This window comes from Corvus kubaryi, unplaced genomic scaffold (assembly GCF_017639235.1).
Source record: "Corvus kubaryi isolate FWS band 111438036 unplaced genomic scaffold, C.kubaryi_AGA036_p1.0 74, whole genome shotgun sequence".
Lineage (NCBI taxonomy): Eukaryota > Metazoa > Chordata > Aves > Passeriformes > Corvidae > Corvus > Corvus kubaryi.
The window spans coordinates 1,609,128-1,629,536 of record NW_024582061.1 but is presented as its reverse complement, the minus strand read 5'-3'; the positions used below and the strand labels follow the sequence as shown (position 1 = coordinate 1,629,536).

The 20,409-nt window shown below is 40.4% G+C and overlaps 2 long non-coding RNA genes across 2 annotated transcripts in view; one reads left to right on the top strand and one right to left on the bottom strand.

Annotated features, from left to right (window-relative positions):
- LOC121675311 overlaps positions 1 to 20,403 on the bottom strand; it is a 69,978-nt gene extending 49,575 nt beyond the window's left edge. Inside the window, exons 1-2 of the long non-coding RNA XR_006020040.1 lie at positions 19,923 to 20,403; positions 18,200 to 18,347 (exon numbers count right to left, since the gene is read on the bottom strand). This is a non-coding gene — a long non-coding RNA (uncharacterized LOC121675311). The remainder of the gene's footprint in view (positions 1 to 18,199; positions 18,348 to 19,922) is intronic.
- LOC121675312 lies at positions 669 to 5,575 on the top strand. Its single transcript, XR_006020041.1, has 2 exons — positions 669 to 2,648; positions 3,822 to 5,575. It is a non-coding gene; the product is annotated as an uncharacterized LOC121675312 (long non-coding RNA).
- Positions 20,404 to 20,409: the final 6 nt, after the last annotated feature.

Genomic DNA, 20,409 nt, shown 5'->3' with positions numbered 1-20,409 from the left:
GAGCGAGGGGGGTAGAGACAGAGGGAAAGAGGAGGGGAGGGGAAAAAAGAGAAGCGTGTTAAGCTTGTCTGGTAGTTAACAAGTCTTGAATGAAGAATGTTAGCAAACAGACAAACAGCATGTCTGATGCATGCTAATAGTCCTGGCTTCACGACTGACAATATGAATAATTCAGTAGAAAGGAGGGAAAAGAAGCGGGGGGGGCGAAAAAAAAAAAAAGGCATCCTCCCTTCACACTCCCAAACGTCTGCAGAGGAGACGGGAATAAAAAGTGTGCCGCAACTTTCTCCTTCCCACCCATCGCACAGAAAATACTCAGCAAAAAGGCCAGTCGGGCACCAGCCCTTTCGCCCGCCCTGCCTCTCGGAGATTTTCGATTCCTATTTTTGTTGCCTATTAATTTCCCCCCCCAACCCCCTCCCTCTTTACCGCCTATTTTACTTCTTTTGTCTGGGAGCTGGCACCTGTCCCAGAGACGGCATTTTACTGCACATCCCCTTTTCCCTCCTCAGCAGAGAAAAGGTGGGGGGGGGGGGGGGGGGGGGGGGGGGGGGGGCAAGGGCGAAACCGCCCGGGCCCCCCCCCCCCCCCCCGCCCCCCCCCCCCCCCCCATATTTCCTTTTCAGCCATGGTCCAATTACAAGGGGTTTGGAGGGATATCACACGCCCTATTTCACATGGCGCAGATACCTACAGCCATTAAAAATATATTTCTATGAAAGAGAAAGAGAAAGGCAGAGAAAGCGAGAGGCTCGTTCCCTGAGCAGCACTGTGGACGGGGACTCCGGGGAGGGAAAATCGCCAGCAAAAGCCCTCATCCTCAGAGCACACAAACCTGCAAAGCCCGAGTCATTGCTCAGGAAAAACAATCCATTTCCTTAACGGAGGGAAAAGGGAGTGAGGGAAAGGGATGAGCGGAGGGGCGAGCCCTCGGTGCTTTGCCCTCTGCATTGGGATGTACAGCACAGGAGAGGCGAGAACCAACCCCGCTCGGGAACGCTGGGAGAGGAGAGGAGGGCTCAGGCAAGCAGAGGAAAAAGAAGATCCCATTTGCAGCATTTTTAAAAGTTCTGCTCTGGCAAAGGCCGTCTGAAGGGGAGGCCCTTGCAGCAGGAATGCGAGCAGCAGCCGCCTTTCCAGAGTCCAGCCTCCTCCTTGTGAGCGACTGGAGTAGTCTGGTGGAGGAGGAGGAGGAGGAGGAGGAGGAGGAGGAGGAGGACGTGAGCCAGCGAAACGCAGCGGGCTGGAGCTGATGATGAAAGCGGCACGGCCCTGCGCGGACAGGCTCCTTTCCATCCCCCGCAGCCACGGGAACACGGACACGCACTGAGCCCGGCCCCGCTGCGACCCCCGCCGGGTACTCCCGCGGGCCGGGGGCTGCGATGGGGACGGCGCCGCCGGGAGGGGACCCGGCAGAGAGGCAGCGATGGGAGGGAAGGCGCTGCGCTGGAATGTAAATGCACCCACGCTATGGCAATATGCTTGACAGGGCAGTGCGGCTAATGAAGCTTTTAATTGGGGGAGGTGGGGGTGTGTGTGGGGGGTGGTTTCTACGGAAATATCTCCCGGGATTAAAACGGAGAGAAGAGGCTCCTCTCTGCGTTCACACACCTACACCGCTCTGCGTAACACAGCAGTCCTCAAGGACCACGAACTACAGCACACACACACACACACAAAACCAACCTCAACCTACCGAGCTGAAAATGGCTATTTGAAAAAGTAAATACTGTATGTGACAGAAAAACTTTGTGATTTTGTTTTCTCATGCCCTTACTTCCAAACCAGCTGCACAGCCAAGCTCAGGCTGCTTGGCCCTTATAACTCTCTTGGCACCGAGTCAAAAGCTGATAAGCATTTGGGCGAGACAGCTCAACTGCTGTGCTGGAAGAAAAACAGCTGCCATGATTGCTGTTTGATTGAGAGCGCTCGCACACACTCACAAAAAACATACCAGGCTGCAAGGACGGGCCACAAATGCCTGAGGATTCAGCTTCGGAAGATCAACATACACTTCCTTAAAAAAAAAGAAAAATTATATAGTTTCGCCTCCATACACCCTCCCCTTCTTTAAAGAAAACGTGCTGCGTCGACTTGCTTTTCTTCTTCCCATCCCCCCTCCATAACCTCAAGCAAACTCAAGGAATTGTGCCAAAAGTCCCGTTGCTAGTTACCAAGTGCATTTTTTTAAACGTCCCTTTGATACTTTCCCTTCTGCTTGCCATGGAATATGCAAGTAAGATAATCTTTCCATTACTTACAAGAAGTAATTAAAAAAGAACTTCTAGCTCAGCGCTCCTTTCCCTCTTTCTCTCTAAAGGGGCAAGAGGAGGGAAGCGAGGGGGAGAAGGATGTTTTTTCTCTTTGCCGAGTCCAACATTTGGCTTTTTCCATTTGTGGCAGATCACTGTAACGCTATTGTAAAACAACTTCCTGCCCCTTTTGGCTCGCGTTCCAGAAGCTGCTAGGCTAAGTTCATAGCACAAACTTTTTTCCCCCTTGCCGAAGAAGAGAGACAAAAAAAATTCCTGCAAATTATTTTCCCCCTTTCTGGCTAATGGACTCACAAAGTGAATTTATTGCAGCTCTTTAAGAATGTTACACAAGAGACGTCGGTATCCCAGCTGGATAATTCATAAGCTGAAAAGGTGGGGTCATTATAAATATATGTCTGTGTGTGTCTGTGTGTGTCTGCATTTTAATTCTGTCATTCTGAATTGTAAGTCTCAGTACCATCAGGTGGATAATGAGCTAAGCTGCTTCATCTGCCGTACTAATTTGTATATCTATCATAGCACAGATCATTGGCTCAGTGCATACAGCCTCCTACTTTCCAATTGCTTTTGTGCTCTAAGGTGACCTGCATCTCTCTCGTCTCCCTCCTCTCCTCTAAATGCTCAGCCTCATGAAAATACCCACTGGAAGGTCCTAAACCCTTCCTGCTAGAAACGGAAGACATTGTAGTCTCTCTGCTATAAGCCAAAAAGGAAAACTAAGGCCTCCACAAGTTGCTCTCTCACGGTCTCTCCCTCCCTCCCTCCCTCCCTCCCTCTCCCTCTGTTTCTCTCATAGCAACAGCATTTCTTGGTGCGCCTGCTTTGGCATACATCAGCATTTCCACCGTCCAAGTGTCCTTTTGCGTCACATCTCGCCATTTCACTCAGCCAATGAAATCTCCTTCTTGCAATAAAAATATATAGACTTTTTCTGTTATTGGTATATTCAAAATTTTTTTTCATGTGCTTTCCTAACAAAAAACGTTGTCAAGCATTTGATTTGCCCTGCACTAGGGGGGGAGAGGATGGAGAGGGGGAGGAAACTGTACAGGATTCAACCTTGAAGAGTCTTCTTTGTGGAAAATATGTTACCGTAAGAAAAAAGGGATTACATAGTTACTTAAAGAAAGTCATAGGTGTCCCTCTCACTTATTATTGATTTTGCTTATGCTATCACTGCTTTCCTGATGTACTTTTAAAGCAGCTAGACAGCTTTGACTGATTTGAAAAGTCAATACCATGTGTGTCTAAGTTTGTAAAATATTCTTCAGGAAAAAGAATATATTCATTGATATTTTATTCCACTAAATATTGATCATGAGGTGATAGAAAAAACTGCAATGTAAAAAGAAAACCCTTAGATACTTGTTTCTATCCCATCCAAAGTGGCTGCTCTCCAATGCACTATCCCGCAAAATGGAGTGGAGGGTTTCAGTCAGAGGTTCTTTCAAAGATGCATTTCCCTCTTCCATAACCTCACAAGTGCAGCATTTCAGTGACCAGCTGCGGCAAAGATGGTGACAAAGGCTCTGTTCTATGCCCCAGGTATCCTGGCTTGTGAGGCAGCCGTGGAGCTGCACACCCTGTGCCTGGCACGGCCAGCCTGCCCGGGCTGGAACAGCAGCATGGACATGGAGCCCAGCTCCGGCCTCAGGCCTGACACCGAGCGAGTTCTGCTCTCAAAATGCACCATATCAGCCAAGTCGAGAAGGCACAGGGTGGCACATGTGGCTTTCTTGGAGCTGCGTGGCCCAGCCATAGCTCCAATGACTCCTGCAGTGGCAAATTTAGGGAACCTCTGTTACCCATTTTGATCCAGCCTCAGATCTCCAGAAAATGCTCAACCACCAGCATTCTGAGGAGAATACACATTTCTTCTGTAAGCAAAATTTATGTTTTATGGTTTTGCCTTACCAACTTTTTTTTTTTTTTTAATGGTGTGAAACCACAAAATGTTTCTAATATTTATTTTTAGGGAATTATAGTAAAAGCATACTAGAGATTATCAGGACACAGTTGACAAGATATTTAAACAGTAACTTTCCCACAAATATTTATTTCGGTAAAATGACACCTAGTAATTCTGACCTCTTCTAATAACTGGTCTCTATTGCATATAGACTGTGGATGCAGACGATGTGCATAAATTCTGGGTGGTTAAAAAGTAAAAGCAAGCAACATTTCTGGATAACAGACTTAGCAGCAGACAGCCATCATATCCAGCTAAAACTCTTATCATTTTTGTTTTAAAATAATGGCATGACATTCCTGATAGTATTTATTTTAAGAGAACATGCACAGATGAAAATGTTAACCCTGCACAGAAAAAAAGAGATTACATGTGATAGTGCACTCAACGACTTTTAATGCCAATGAAATATAAAAGACAGACCTATTTTTTAGGGGAGGATCGGACTTAAGTAGACTAATTGCTTAGTTCAGAGTGTTCTACTTGTATTTAATCAGCTTTCTGACTGACTTTCCCCTTTGTTTCTCAGACATGATTTTTAGCTCCTCATTTATTTTTATACTTTCTATATAAAATACAGATCTTCCTGTTCTTTATTCTCCATACCTGCCCCTTCCTTTCCCATTTTTTCTTAATGTGAAAACAGCTGAAGTTCATCCCTTCTTTTGCCTGCTCCTAATAGGGATAATTCTGGTGCATTTGGAGGGTTAAAAGTGCCTCTCCTTTACACAATTTTGACTTGTATTCATCACTCAAAGCTACCCTTAGTCAAGGAGATACATAGATGCATTCTGTCTGTCACCACAGTTGTGAAGTAAGATTGAAAGTTGTCTAACTTTAGGTTACCGCAGTACTAAAAAATTACAGATTCAGGAAAGAGGAAAACAATTACCTCAAGTCCAACTTGTAAGCTTCGCTTAACAGAAATGAAATTCCAAAAAGAGAGGTGGAAGAATTATTTTAAGATTCATCATGCCTGAATAAATTCAAATTATGCAAATAGTGTTAAGCAAGTATTTTCACACCACAGTTTATACAATTACAGAATTTTATAACTCCTTTCTTTTCCTTTATCACAAGTTCTGTCTATTGGAAACTCACTACAAATACTCCTACTGAACACTAATTCATTTGCTTGTATTTTAACTCAGAGCAGCATCTCTCGTTCTTTCCTCTCAGTTTGGTATGATAGAGACATCCACACTGAGGTCACCTCTAAACAGGTCATGATTTTTTGCTCTCCAGATAATACAGCTCATTTGCAATACAGGGTGGTTTGTAATCTAACAGCCTTCAGAAATATTTAATAAAAGATGATCAGGTGCATGGATAGGGTTTGTTTGCTTTTTAATAATCCAATTAAACATATTTGGTGGGTTTTTTTTTCTTTTTTTAGGATTAAGTTATCCAGAAAAGTGTAAATTTCCTCTTTTTTATTTTATTGTATCATTAAAATAATTCCAATGCAGGTTATAAAAAAAATCACCAAGAATAACTTTACTTAACATTTAGACAGTTTTTCTTCTTAAAGGCACTCTCTAGGAATTAAAAATAAAAATAATTAAAATCTATCTAGAAAAGCAAAGCAGTCTAGTGCACCATTCCCTGAAAGGACCAGTCTGGGGATTACAGGGGTGCACACTGCAGAGAAAGGACAGCAATTACACATTGTGCCATTGTGCAGGTCACTTAGGAAAGTTCTATTTACTGCTGGATAACTTGCATTCTTTCCAATGGATCAGTGGCCTATTAAATTACGGGGGAAAAACACTGAAATACCAAACAGACAATTCTGAAATGATCTAAACTGTAAAAGCAAGCTGAATGAGGATGTATTTCTACACCCTTCCCTTCGAAACATAATGAAGCATTTTGCAAAAACACTTCCTCCAGTACACTGTACTTTAACAATAGTGTTGTACAGAAAACTTGGCATTAAACTGGTATCAGCATAAGTGAAACTGTGGCACTAGGACAAGTTTATTTTTTAATTTAATTTTTTTTTCTTCAAGAAAGGAGGCATTAAAGGGGGTGGTTGCATTAGCAGGTTTTTAAGGGTGCTACCGACCCAATTTTGTTTATCTTCCAACTTTTTTCCCCCGTTTTTTACTGTATTCCTGCCTCGGGACGGCCGGCCCCACTCCCTCCTTCCCGCTCCCCCGGCGCAGGTGAGCGGCGGCCCCTTGGCAGCCCTTTGGCAGCCCTGCATGCAGAGCCTGCTCCCAGCCGGCATTCCCGGCAGCCTGGCTGTCCCGCTCGGAATGCTGTGGCCGGGCACTCCTGCTCTGCCTCGAAGCACCGCGTTCAAACAAGCGGGGGGGGACTTCAAACCCAGCCCTCCCTCTAGCTAATGGGCACCTCTGCTTAGAATCGGGTGCCTCGCAGAAAAAGGTGCTGGAGATTAAAAAAAAAAAGTAAAAAAAAAAATCTAGAAAAAAAGGAGAGAAGAAAAAGAAAGGAAAAATAACACATAAGAAAAAAAAAAGAAAATGTTGGTTTTTAGAGAAGGATAAGCTGCAAAAAGTAAGCAAATATACATGATGAAATCTGTATTGAAAACTTACAATTTCTCAGGTCTAAAAAGGGCTTAAAATTCCTTTATATCATAAATTGCTTAAAGGTTTTAAAACTAGTCAAGAGCTATCCAGTGACCAAATTTTCTGATATCAAGTATCTGTTTTTTAATTACACCAGAGTGCAACAATCCTCAACAAAGTGAATTGCAATGCACACAAAAGTTACATACAGCACAAATTCCTTTGTGGATTTTGGTAGTGAAATGTTAGCAAAGATGAAAAATTTGCATAAACTGTAAGAAAATAAAAAGGGACTTCCATTACAGTATCACTTTCATAGTATAGCTGCAATTACTTACTACACACAGAGACAATCCAAAATGGTTGTAGATACAGAATTCTGTTTGTGAGCTAAGTGTTAGTATCAGATCTACAGTTCAAGTTACCATTTCTTTTGAGCCCATTAAAGGTAAAATATATGGTACATAAGGTGCACCTTAGATTGGCTATATAAAGGATGACTGGAACCTCACATAATAACAGTATATTGGCACTGGTAATTTTAAATCCCTCTCCTTGAAAAAAAAACCCCTCCTAACATGAATGATATTGACACATTACTGTTATAATCAAATATAATGGTAAGAAAATAATGAACCTACTGGAAGTATTCATGTGTTTATCTGGCCAGATAAATACAAGCTTCTACACTCTTGGTAATCAACTGCAGGTATAATATGTAGTTGTGGAAAAAGGACAGTACTTCATAGAATTTGTGTTCCATGAATGGTGTCATTTGAGTCTTTTGCCTTCCTGTCTGTCATGTCACATTTATTGGAGTTGTCACACGTGCATTATTAAGTTTCATGGATTTCCAAGGGATGCCTAAAGTTATAAACTCATCTTTAACAGGATTCTGCTATGTTTCAGTTTTAGTGAACAAAATGTCCTGCACAGATGCAAAGGTGATATAACTAAAGGTCTCTTCTCTCCCTGTGGACAGAAATGGCTAGTTCCAAGTCTGGGGCTTGGGATGAGGCCATGCTTCTCCTGGGCTGACACTCCACACTGGTGTGTAAAACGGGTTTTAGAAAAGAGGGTCATTTTGGTGTTGCCAGCAAACGAGAAATTCAGTGCAAAAAATCTTTATTTTTTTTCCCCCTAATTTCCCACTTTGCTGTTTCAAAGACGAATCAGCATCTAAGCAGATTAAACGTGTGCCATAATTTAATAAAGGTGATTTTACTGAAGTTTATTACCAACACAAAAGCCCTTAAAAGGAAAAGACCAAATGAAGTTTTGGCTATGTTGTCTACACTAATAAAGTGCAGCATGAATACTAAAACTGGCATTGCAAAAAAAAAAAAACGGGGGGGGGGGGCGCAAAATTGTGAAAAGCTGCTTCCAGGCTTATTCAGTGAACTATGTTTTTCAGTTCATCCCAGGGGATGTCTGTGACTAATCCATGGAAATTTCAAGTTTCAAATTTAGCCGTTTTTTTCTTACGGCCTAAAAGCTTTTTGCTGAAGATTTTAGATGGCTGATCAAAGCACTGAAATATTAAAAGGTCAACTCTTATATATATATTCCCAGAAAAAGTTACCAACAGAAATATAATGCAATGAAATTTTTTTGGTTCACCAAAAATTTCAAGAAAACTGTACAGTTTTTTTTCTAATGCAAACAAGTCACTTAGTAAGAAAACTGTACAGGGGAAAAAAACAGACCTTGTGCCTCCTGGCAACGGGAGAATGTGACTGAGTTTGACGTGGAGAAGTCTCCCTGACTCAAGTAGAAATACAGCTGCTTTTCAAAAAATTTTGAAGCCAAATACCAAAATTAAAGTTGATGTCTGAAGCCCATATTACTTCCGTCATTTATCTGTAATAAAATTAAACAATTCCACCTTCCCCCACCAATCACTTCAACAAAATCACATACTCTGTCCCCTCTGTACATGTGTGCAGTATGGGACTTGTGGATACAGGTATGTATGTGTATGTATGCAGTTATAGTCTCATGCTACCACAGCCCAGTAAGTGTGAATACTACTAGAATAAGACTCTAAATTAATGTTGTTTATGTAATTCTTCTCAATAGAAATATTTTTATAATGCAGCCTAAAGATTACTAACAAAGGGTTATATTTGAATTACAACAGGAAAATCAATGGAAGGCACGGTTCACGACCATTGTTTTTCTAGTTATATAAATAAATGCTACATTTAAAAAACCTTAACACAACTTAAATATAGAGTAAGAACTACATGAACGAAGTTGATCGTAACAGCACTACACCAGCAGGAATTTTATCACTCAGTGTTACCGTAACAACTCATCCTATGTTCAGAGAACCCAGCTCCCTGCTCTGGGACTGCCTGGATGCAGGACCTTGCTCCCACACCTGAAAGCAGGAGGGAGACTGACATAAACATCAGGGACTTCACTGAATAAAGCACTGCATGCGTAGACCAAAATGTTCCAGCCTTCAGCTGGCAGTGCCCTGAGTGTTCAGCTCAGAGGGGAGAGCAAAACAGGTACTTCAGACTCATCGTGGGGACTTGAAAAAACAATTTTGCTTTAAAACTGCGCTTACAGGACTGTTTGTGTAGCAAATGGGGATCCCATACTCACAGGGAAACATTTCTATCGGAGTATCAGGTTTACTGTATTATTGTTCAGGTTTTACTGGCCAAAACACTAAGCAGTCTAAGAGAATTATTGGAAATCTATTAGAAAAGGCCCTTTTGTGATTGAACTACTGTGCAATTCTAGCTCATCTTTGCCTTTCCCTAACAGAGAACACCATTTTGAGGCTGTCATGCATTTTTCCTTCCAAAGGGGTTAACGCCAGTGGAAAACACAAGGATCCTCTTACCACAGAAAAACTGAGCAGTGCAGTTTCCCAGAGAAGCTGCCTTTTTATTTTTACAGGTGCAACTGACGTCTGTCTTGTATTTTCTGCTCACCCAAGTATTAATTTAAAAACCACACACACATGAATGTATGATATGCAGCTATCTGCACCCAGGTAGCTTTTTTACACTTTCACATACTTCTTTTTATCCAAGTATTTAATGGAAAGAGGCAGAATAACAGATTTTGACATAAGACAAATCAGGGAAATAGCCACTCATTTCAAATGAATTTTGCTGAATTACACTAGGCCTGAATATATATCCTAGTGTTTAGAAAAATGTTTATCTTCCAAATGTAAAGAACAGGCTTCAAAATTTCCATAGCACACCTAAAGCCTGACCAAACCCCATGTTCTACAGGACTATTTTTTAAATTTTTCATGTTTTCTCTCCTTAAACTGATATATTGCAATGGTCCAGCGAATCAAGGAAATCAACAGGGAAACAGAAATGGTTTCGTACTAAAAGCGGTACAGACAAGTGTACACCAGCTGCTAAAGAGAGAAGGCTGTCAAATATGAATGGTTCCTCCTTGGTTTTCACTGCAGGGGTCACATTTGGAAACAATTTTGATACCAAAATTAGAAGCTCGTATTTTAATTTCAGCAAAATCTTTGTCTAGGAAATGAGAGAAATCTTACCTACCTTTAAGCTTTACCAGGTACACTAGATGGAAAAATCAGTGCCAGAAATAGTAATGCTGAGGAATCAAATTCACACAGTAAAATAGACTATTCTCTGCTCATTCTATTAATCTAAATCTTTCCAGGGAGGAAGCTATTTTTTAAACAGTAAAACAAAACTAAACAAACAACAAAAAAAAAAATCCTGAGACGTTTGAGTCAGGAACATTCAAAGCAAAAACATTCCAAAAGGTTCCCTTCACTAAGGATCTTTCAGAAGAGGCACTTCTACAATGGCATCCTAAATTATCATACTGCATGCTGAAATGTTTAACACACTCTGAAAAAAATTGTTTTTCCTTTCAGCAAGCACTTCCTATAGCTATTGTAAGGTTCCAATGTCTTTCTAAGGAAAAAGAAGTATTTTAAAATTTGAATACTGGCCGAGTATTTTCTTAACTTTTTTCTTTTCAACTCCAAGCTGCTATCCACATTTTTAAAATTCTCCTACAGCTCATTAACTCCAAAGAAAGAACAACCATATCAATGCAAGAAAAGGAACCCCCAAAATAATGCAAATAGCATTGCCTTGAGACTCTCTTTAGTCTCTAAAATCCTGCAGATAACAGAAAAGCAGTACTAGTACATGATGAAAGGGGATGGACTTTGTATTTTCATTAGTAAACATATTAATTATAAGTAACACGAGGGAGCAACAGATTTATGTCAACCTGACAATATTATTTTTAGTGGAAAACAGGTAAATATACATTTCCACTCCATCTTCCAATAAAAATCTAATGATAGCGGACTTCAGGAATTTCCGGTAACAAGTAAGGGACACAGAAGGGCTGGTTTCAATATTGCTGCAGTCAGCATCACTTGCTGCTCACATTTGGTTCAGCTCTGAAGGCAAGTTTTCACTCACAGGGCATGATGGCTCAGTTGCTCGGCCACTTCTTTTGTTAAAGAGCTCATTCTGCTGTATTACAGAATGTACTTTTAAGTCTAAGAGTAGATTATTAGAAGTGTTTGTTTAAATAATTCAACTGCAAGGAAACTTAAAGAGAGACTAAGGTTTTACTTGAAATGACTGGAATGCAAGGACACATTTTTACCTTAATCCTATTCATGTTGACAGCCACAGAAGTCTCAAAGTTTACTACTCTAGTATTATTTATTTTTGTGATGGCAACATTATAAGCTCCCCCCAATACACTCAGATCCCTTGTGCTCAGTTCTAACCCTGCTGTGTTTTACACAACTTGGCTGTCATCAGCAATTAGGGGTTTTTTTTTGGTTTGGGGGTTTTTTTGATAGAAGTAAGAAATGTGGAAAAGCCGTATGCTAACTGAAGATGAGTGTTTATAGATTAATTATTTTATGATCAAAAATTGTATTTCACAGATTTTACTGCTGAGCAAAGAAGAGCATATAGATGAAAAATAACCAAAATCGTTCAGTAAAAGGTGGTGGTTTTCTGCATGCAAGTCTTCCAGATAATTTATCTCAGCTTCCATGTTTATATATGTTCCCTAGTCACAGCAACTAAAAATGAGATGCATCACATTCTGCCACCAGTTACTTTTGAAGCCAAAAAAAAAAAAAAAGGAAAAAAAATTGCAGCCTTTTTGCATAAAATCAGTGATAAAGACAAGGAAGTTCTAGTTCTCTCTGGCTCAGTACCCTGGGCTTGCCATGCTCAGCCTCAGAGGGCCCTGCGTGTGTGTGTATTGCTGCAACACACAGAAAAAGTTACAGAAAAGGTGCTGAACACAATCCCTGGGACACAGCACCACGTTTCCTTATGGGCCGAGAAACAAGGCTCATTCTGAGACCTCAGAGGCCCAAGTTTGATGCTGCAATTGCCATGTGCTTTCTCACTTTCTTTCTAGGGAAGAAAAATCACTATTTCTCACTAGTCTGTGCTTCTTCCTTTGGAATAATCCAGTCAGGGGCAAAAAGAAAAAAAAAAGGTTGAAAAGTGAGCAACTGAATTACAGGGAGAAGACCCAAGCAATATATTTAGTTCAACGAGGGATTAAGTGCCACGGCCACTGGTAATTAAAGAGCTAACACGTGCTCTTTGAAACAGTTTGACTTTTCCTCTGGCTGCGAGTGCGGCGCACTCGGAGGTTCGGGTGAGGCAAACCTGATACTCTGCCATTCTCCGCCAGCACGTGCCGAAATTAGTTCTCCATTTTGTGGTGGCCCTCGGAGAGCAATTCCCATTGAGAAGTGAACAAAGGCCGTGACCCCGGGGTCAGAGTGTAATGCAGGAAGCATGACCTCCCCTTTGTTCAGAACAGCACTGTTTACTCTGCCTAAGTAAAGATCACCAATACATTAACTAAAGAGGATTAAAAAGGTCATATCCCTAGGGATGGAGCTCACCAAGTGGCAACTCTCTTCAGTCACTAAATCACTGGACTTCCCCACCTACCCCCCCTTCAAAAAAGAGACACCTTAAGCTATCATGGCTCAGTGGAACATTATTTTCAGAACAAAAGTCTGCACAAATTCATGTTTCAAAACCAGGTTAATTTCTGCAGAGCTAGCCAGCTGCTTGGAAGTTATTTTTAAAGTTATAAAAATACTTTAAGTGAAAACTTATCACCTCAATACAATTTTTAAATTTTATATCTCCTTTTGAAAAATTCTGAGTTGATTTATAAAATTGTTTGGGTCTTAAAGTGGTTATTAAAAAGTGCAAGTAACCATTATAAATGGAGTTCTTAAAATATCCTGTAGTTTGTGGATCGGTAGAGAAGTTGCCTGTTGCTGTAGACAATTGCTAATTTCATGATGGCTCACTTGCAAAGAGGAGAACAAGGAAAATAAACTGAAAATAATGCTGCCTATAAAATTTCACATATGCTTATTGCTAAACTTTATCAGGCTAAATAAGCAGTTATTTTAGCTGTTAAGATTTCTCTTACCAACTTCTCATAATGTCTTACGACATCATTATTAATATGAATATTAAAAGAAGCATCTCTTGAAACAGCTAAATTAATGGTGCATTGGTAGCATACAGCTAGACAGCATGTTGGAGTGTCTCCTTTCCATTCTCACCTCTAATCCACTGGCTTGCTGAATGATCCCAAATTTGCTTTGTACCTTGGTCTCCTCATCTGTTGTGACGTGGCTCACTGGGATGCAGATGTTACCATCAGTTAGATGGCCACGACAGCAGCAAAAGAGCACATAGAAGGGAGTGGTCCAGACTAAGGTATTTTCCCTTCTTTATCCTCAGGCAGAAGCACCTCTAATTAAGGTGAACATTATGTTAGAGCTTCCAGAAGAAAATAATAGGAATCAGGTTAGGCAAGGGGGCAAGCTTTTGATCAAAGTCTTTGGTGCAGGGAGCCACATAGGGTAAATCAGTTGGAATCAGCATGAGATCCACCAGCAACTCTGAGAAGAGGACCAGGTCACAACTCCAAAAAATCAAGGTCCTAGAGTCCCACAAAACAGTATGAACCATTCAGGGGGAGGGCTGAGAGGGTGTCCTTCCATTCTCAGACACTTTGTGCAAAATAGCTATTTTTGGATCCGTAACAGTATGTTCACCTTTCTAGTTTCTAGCAGCATGAATTAATGCAAGAGGTGTGGCAAGCTGGGATCTTGTTACATCCAGCCTGCACTGGCCCTTCTTCACCCACCTCTGCAGTTCCTGCTCCTGTGCTTTCTGATCTTTTCTCACCCCAGCAGTAGGAGTCAGAAACTTACTGCGATCAGGAAAACCAAAAGGAGAAAGTCTTCCTAGCACATGCCCCATGAGAGTATGGCATTTAGCCCAAATGGATCACAGCAGATTCCAACATGGCCAAGAGTAAAGAAGAAACTTCCAAACCATGTGTCTGCACTGTGCTGGGCGGCATTCCCACTGCAGGTGGGTGAAGGACTGGCACTCGGGGTAACTCTCACCTGTCCAGTTCTGTGGCTGGAACAATCAAATCTAGTACCACACTTTCCTGTGACTGCTGTTCCCTGAAATCTGATATGACAGCATTGGGTTTTTTATTATACACCAGGAATCAAGGAAAGAAAGTGGAATGAGAAAGCCTTGACAACAGGTTTAAAAGGGCTGTGTCCAGGCCAAAGCAAAAATGTACAGCAGGTATTTAAAGTAAATGACCTAGAATACAGTGCAATATTGCCACCTTGTATGTTCATCAGATCTTCCCATCGATTTCAATGGAAACACTGCTTTTTGGCACAAAAGATTACGCAGGCATAGTATATCTGTCAGGAAAAAAGGCTAACAAAATCTCTAGACACAGAAGGAGCAGGTGGGCAAGAGCAATGTGAGTACTGAGCAAAGCTTTGTATCAGGCTGAGGCAAAGGGGTACCTTTTCCAAAAAGCACTGGACTGAAACAACCAGAACAAAGAATATACTTAGACATTAAGATTTAAAAATGGAGATTGGGAGCATAAGGACTGAACCAGTGACATAAGGACAATTTATTGACATACATTAGAAGCGGGAAGACTGCACAACAATGGTCTGGCAAGTCTGAAATAGTACTGGGAAACAAAGGGAGTGAAGAAAGAGAACGAAAAACACCATAGAAAAGATAATGGCTGATTATGACCTTGAGCTATTTAGTCATGCAAAAGAGGAACCTTGCCTTTTCTCACCCTGTATGACCACACTAACATTTCTTGTTAGCTGGGTTCCTAATCTGGGGTATTCATAAAAAATAAAAAATACCCACTACTTCTTCCAGTGGAAATTCCTAGTCTTTCCTTTTTCAGTTCTCTTTCACCTTCACACCAGCCAACAGCACTCTCCCTCCAAGATGAGAAGCAAAAAAAACACTCGGGAAAGTTAGGGAATGAGATGTCCCTTCTCTTGAACAGGAAAACAGAGAAAACATTATTCTGTGACACAAAATTCTTGCATCATCCATTTTTTGGGGCGATGGAGCAATCTTGATCCTACCTCATATTCTAAGATACCCCTCTCTATCTCCTGATAGAGAAATCCAGACAGATAAAAGGTGCCTTTTAGGTTAAAAAGAAGTTATCAGGCTTAATACAGATGGAAAAATCTATGATATTCAAGTCACAAAATTGTCCCCTCTGGTCCTTTCAAACAGCAAATCCCATTAATCAATTCTTTTGCAAGTAAAGGGTGCAAGAACAGCAGATAGGAAAACAGAAATAAAGGGATAAATTAAAGGCAAGCCATTCTGAGGACACGTGCAGCCTTTCGGAAGCAGCCCAAGGTTGGAGGCAGGGCTTCCAACAAAAATCTGCACTCTTCTATCAGGAATGAAAGGGTAGCAGTCCTCAAAAATAGCCACAAATGATGATCCAGATTACACACCAATGAATTCTGTGATTTAGTAAACCGTCTGGAAGGCTACTTTAAAAGATTATAACTTTAATGCCTGAGCAGGGATTACATAATGGGGAGAAAAACAACATTGATAACATAATGAAAAATACGTCTTTTTTAACTTTGAGTGCATCCACAGAATTCATTATTATTTATTTGGCCTTTCAAAAGGGCTCCGACAATGTGACTCATGAAGACCATAAAGAAAACACAATAATCACGACTGGAAGTTGGAATCCTGATTAAAAACAAGCTGAGCAGCCAAAAGTAAAATGCATGAATGAAAAGACATTTTGGCAAGAGAAGTGTTAAGAGCTGTTGCATGCAGAGGCCATGCTGGTATCAGCTTTTAACTTTAGTTCATGTCTAGAAAGATCAGCTGTAAAATACAGAGTGGCAGAAATGACAAGCAAGGGGAGAGTACTGGGGTTACTGAAGGGTTTACCCAAGCTGAGTGAATGTGAAACATGATAAATATTTTTTTTATAATTGCTAAGGAGATCATATTGAAACATTCTCCAAGGGAAGAGACCACCATAACAAGTCAACAGAAACTTTCAGGGATATGCAATAATGCCAGGTAAGTCAAGCAGGAAAACAGAATCCTGTATTGAAAACATTATCCTTCTAATATCCGCCTGCCAGGGAAACAGCTTCCTGGAGAATGCTAATGAGCCTTTCCTCATTAAAGCTACAGAAGTAACAGGAGTGCACAGGCAGGTGTCTACAACAATGTCACTTATAAGAGACTGCCATATATGAGGACATAGAGTGATCAAACTATTTATGTTAGTGAGCACATGAGCAACAGGGAACACAACAGAGATACACAGTCTGAAAGTCAGGATCTGTAGTCCAACTTTCTCACCTGCTTCCAGTCTTGAAAGGGAAATGATTCAGCTAAATTAAACAAGCAGTAAATTCAAACTATAGGAATATATTATTCTTCAATGTGCAGCCTGAGCACATGAAAATCAATGCCTTGTTAAGGGACATCAGTGGGAATCAGAAAGAATGACTCTATCCATAGCCTACAAAAATAGTGTTGGAAGGGATTGTTTGCTGGAAAGACCACAAGGACCTTTGCACAAAGTAAAGGGACCTACCTGCTGCACTTTCTGACAAGGACAGGGTATTCCAAAAGGATCTGATGTTGGTCATCTTCACCCTCCACCTCTTACCAATCAACCCTTTGTAAAATATGTCAGGGTAGACTTGGCATTAATTACACTGTGGGCCTGTTCCAGTGCAGTGATTACTACTTTTGTTTTCTATGGCCAAAAGAAATGGCAAAAAAATAGATGAGTTCACTTTATCTAATGTGAAATGCCTCATCTGCTAAGCTAGCTATGGTGCCTGACACAATGCTGTCAATGTGTCATTCAAACGTCACAAAACCACATAAAAACAAGCATGTTTACTTTGCCACCTGCTCTCCCCCCTACCACCACAAATAATTAGCAAGAACCTAAATTATAAGAATTTGCTTTACTATATAAATGCATTTCTTTTTTTTTTTAATCTTACTATTGTTTTTCCCATCCATGCATCATTATTTGCAAAACCCATTTAATAATTACAAGAGAGTCCAAGTTGTGTGTCAGATCCTGGGATATTGCCACTCATACAGTGGTTTGCTACACTCAGCCTTTGGTCTTGTGGCTAGTAATTCACCCAAGCTGTGAGAATACCTCACCACAACCCACACACTGCTGCTCTTCAAAGGAAGACAAGGATACATAATTAAGAGATGATGAACTCAAATAGAAGACATGAGATGTGAGAGCAGATTCTGTAACCACACCGGTGAGTGGTTTTACTACCAAAGTTTCTTCAGCTCTGACTTCACTCATGGTATCAGTAGAACTCACATGTTTTCAAACTATATTTGCAGCAGCAGAGGGAAAAAAGAATGCTAAAACCATGCCACTGCATAAAAATAGTTTTAACATCAACTGGCCAGAACTGAAATTGTAAATCAGCATTATTAAGAAACTGCACTTGTAACAAGTGGGGCCTATGTCTTAAAAAAAGCGCAAACCAACGTATAGTTTTACTCAAAATACTGTCAAAATTTCATCCCACAAGAATTGTAACCTGAAAATATTCTCAGTCTCATTTCAAGACTTTATGATGCTGTAATTGTGGCCATAATATAAAGAACTATAGACAGAAGTATCTGGGTGTGTATGTGCTAGCTCAGGGGCTAAAGGAACAACACACAGCGTGGAAATGAAAATTCAGACATGGGTTCAGGTCCACTCCAGCACGTACAGGATTGGTCCCTCACTGGCTATTCAGAATAAACAAAACATCAAACCACTTTTCTTATTACTCTGCAGAGCTGAAACTAGTTTTTGTTGTTCTTGTCATGACTGGTTAGGGAAAGAGTTGAAAAGTCTGGGGCAAAACAAAATGTGAATAAAGCTAGCAGAACTCAAGTGAGGACCACTGACCAGCCTTCAGAAATAGGCATTAGAAACAGCAGGATTAAATGCTCGCTTGTTTTCTGATTAACAACAACAACAAAAGAATAATTCAATTTTACCTAAAAGAAGTCTTCGTTTTTTTCCGATGAAGGACCACATCTCCACAAGCCAGGGACCCTTTGCAGGGCCAGAGCCTCCCAGTGGCAGCCACACCCTCCTCTTCCTCATTTTTTTCCACTGACCATTAAATACTTTCCAAGCCCGGCCCTGAAAAAAAACCAACCCAAAAAAACCCCCACATTTTTAATGGACATCAGATACCATACTGCTGATTTAATTAGGCAGATTAGAAACAAATATATTTGCACACACATCCATATTTGTATTTTCTGTTTCATTTCAAACAAATTTGGTAGGCCTGATTTGAATCTCTATTCAAACCACAGGAAAACAACAATGAAAATGTGTTCTATGCTGACAGCAGAAATAAGCCCTCTGGCTATCTCTTTTTAGAGTTTTATATGACGTGTTGTCCATTGGTACTGGAAAAATTCACAGAACAGGGGCTTTTCAGAGAATCTTCAGATGAACCTGTATGTTTTGTAGCAGTAATAGATGCCAGCACAAGACAAGCTGACATAGACATCCCAGAATTTGTCTCTTCAGGGATTCTATGGATTTGACACTCAGGCAGATCTATGACTTTATTTTTTAAAAAGTAAGACTTTCCCGGCTCACGTATCACTCAAACTCTCCCAGGTAATAATGATGCTGTGTAGAAAGTATCACACAATGTTTCCTTACTCTTATTATATTTCATACAATTTATTTTATCCATAATTCGGCAGTACACAGAACTATCTGGAAATTTATTGTTGCTATAAACTGTTTTGCATATTGTGTCATCTGCTGGCTTTAATTCATTATTTAAATGACACTGTAATTATACTACATTTCATATTCTATTTAACCAGAAAATACTCAATACGAATACAAAGTGAGAAAGCAAGCTTCCCCCCATATCTCGAAAAACACCTACTTATTTTCAAATAACCAGCTCCAGCATTCAACAATAAAGCAGAAGTACAATATTTAGGGTTCAGCAACTTAAGTTCAATTTTTTTTTTGCAAATAACTGCACAAAGATATTTTTGTTTCGCTATCATTAGGACTGTGAAATTAAAATATTAAAATAAGCTGCTTATTTATCTCAATTTAGAGCTAAATTTATAACCTGAATCCACAGATTCATGCTATTATGCCTGCTGAAAAAACAAATTAGTATTAAAATAAGAACAGAGGTTATTCTGAGCTGTGTGTTAGAGGATGACAACATACATTATAGGTAGTATATTAAATAATGCCAAATCCAAAATGATTTTGTAAGACCAGCATCTTCTACATATTTATTCATGTACAATTGTACACCCACAGAAAAACACTGTTACAAGCAAGTGATACACTTCACTACTAGTCGAGGTGTTTGCAGTTCCACACAGTCCTACATCCTATCAGGTTTGCAATATACAATTCTGAATTCTCAAAGCCTGCATAATGCTGTATTTGCACATACAGTAAATATGTATAATTGACTTGCAGAGCATATCAATACTGAAGTCTTTTAGACATGATTATTCCCACAGAAATCTTTGTTCTCTAAACTGCAGAATATTAGGTAAGTGCCATTTATACCAGAGTGCTCTAGTACACCACTGACTTTTAAATCCAAATACACAATAAGGGAAAATGCTAGCACATTAGTATTTTACTGGCCCACAAAACAAATATTCACCCTTCCAAGCCCTCCCATCCATGTATTCCATATCAGAAAAACACACTTACTCCAGACTGTCTGCATTCCTATTTACGGAGATGCTCTGCAATAAAGGGAGCGAACAGAAATCCAAGGGTTAACAGAAGAAACAAAACAAAACCCTAAACCAAACCAACAAACCCTACCACCAAAATGCCCAGCCATACAGCAGTCCTTGCAAGAAAAGGAAAATGTTCAGCAGACAACAGCCTAACAAAAAGCAAACAGAGAATTTAGTGCCGCTATTGCCTGGATACCAGTTTGGGATTTAGGCAGCCTTGGATTACAAGGACTATTCCCTTGAAAATCCAGCCCACAGTTCCTGCACTGTTTTCTACCAATACCACATCCAAACTGTGACTAAACACCTCATTATGCTTCTCTGGCACTGTCTGAAGCACACATATTGTACAATTTTCTGGGGCACCTAAAAGCAGAGGGAAAAAAGCAGCTAGTTTTTACCAATCGGTAATGAAATGATGAATAAGTTCCCTGCAAAAGCTTGCACGATCAGTA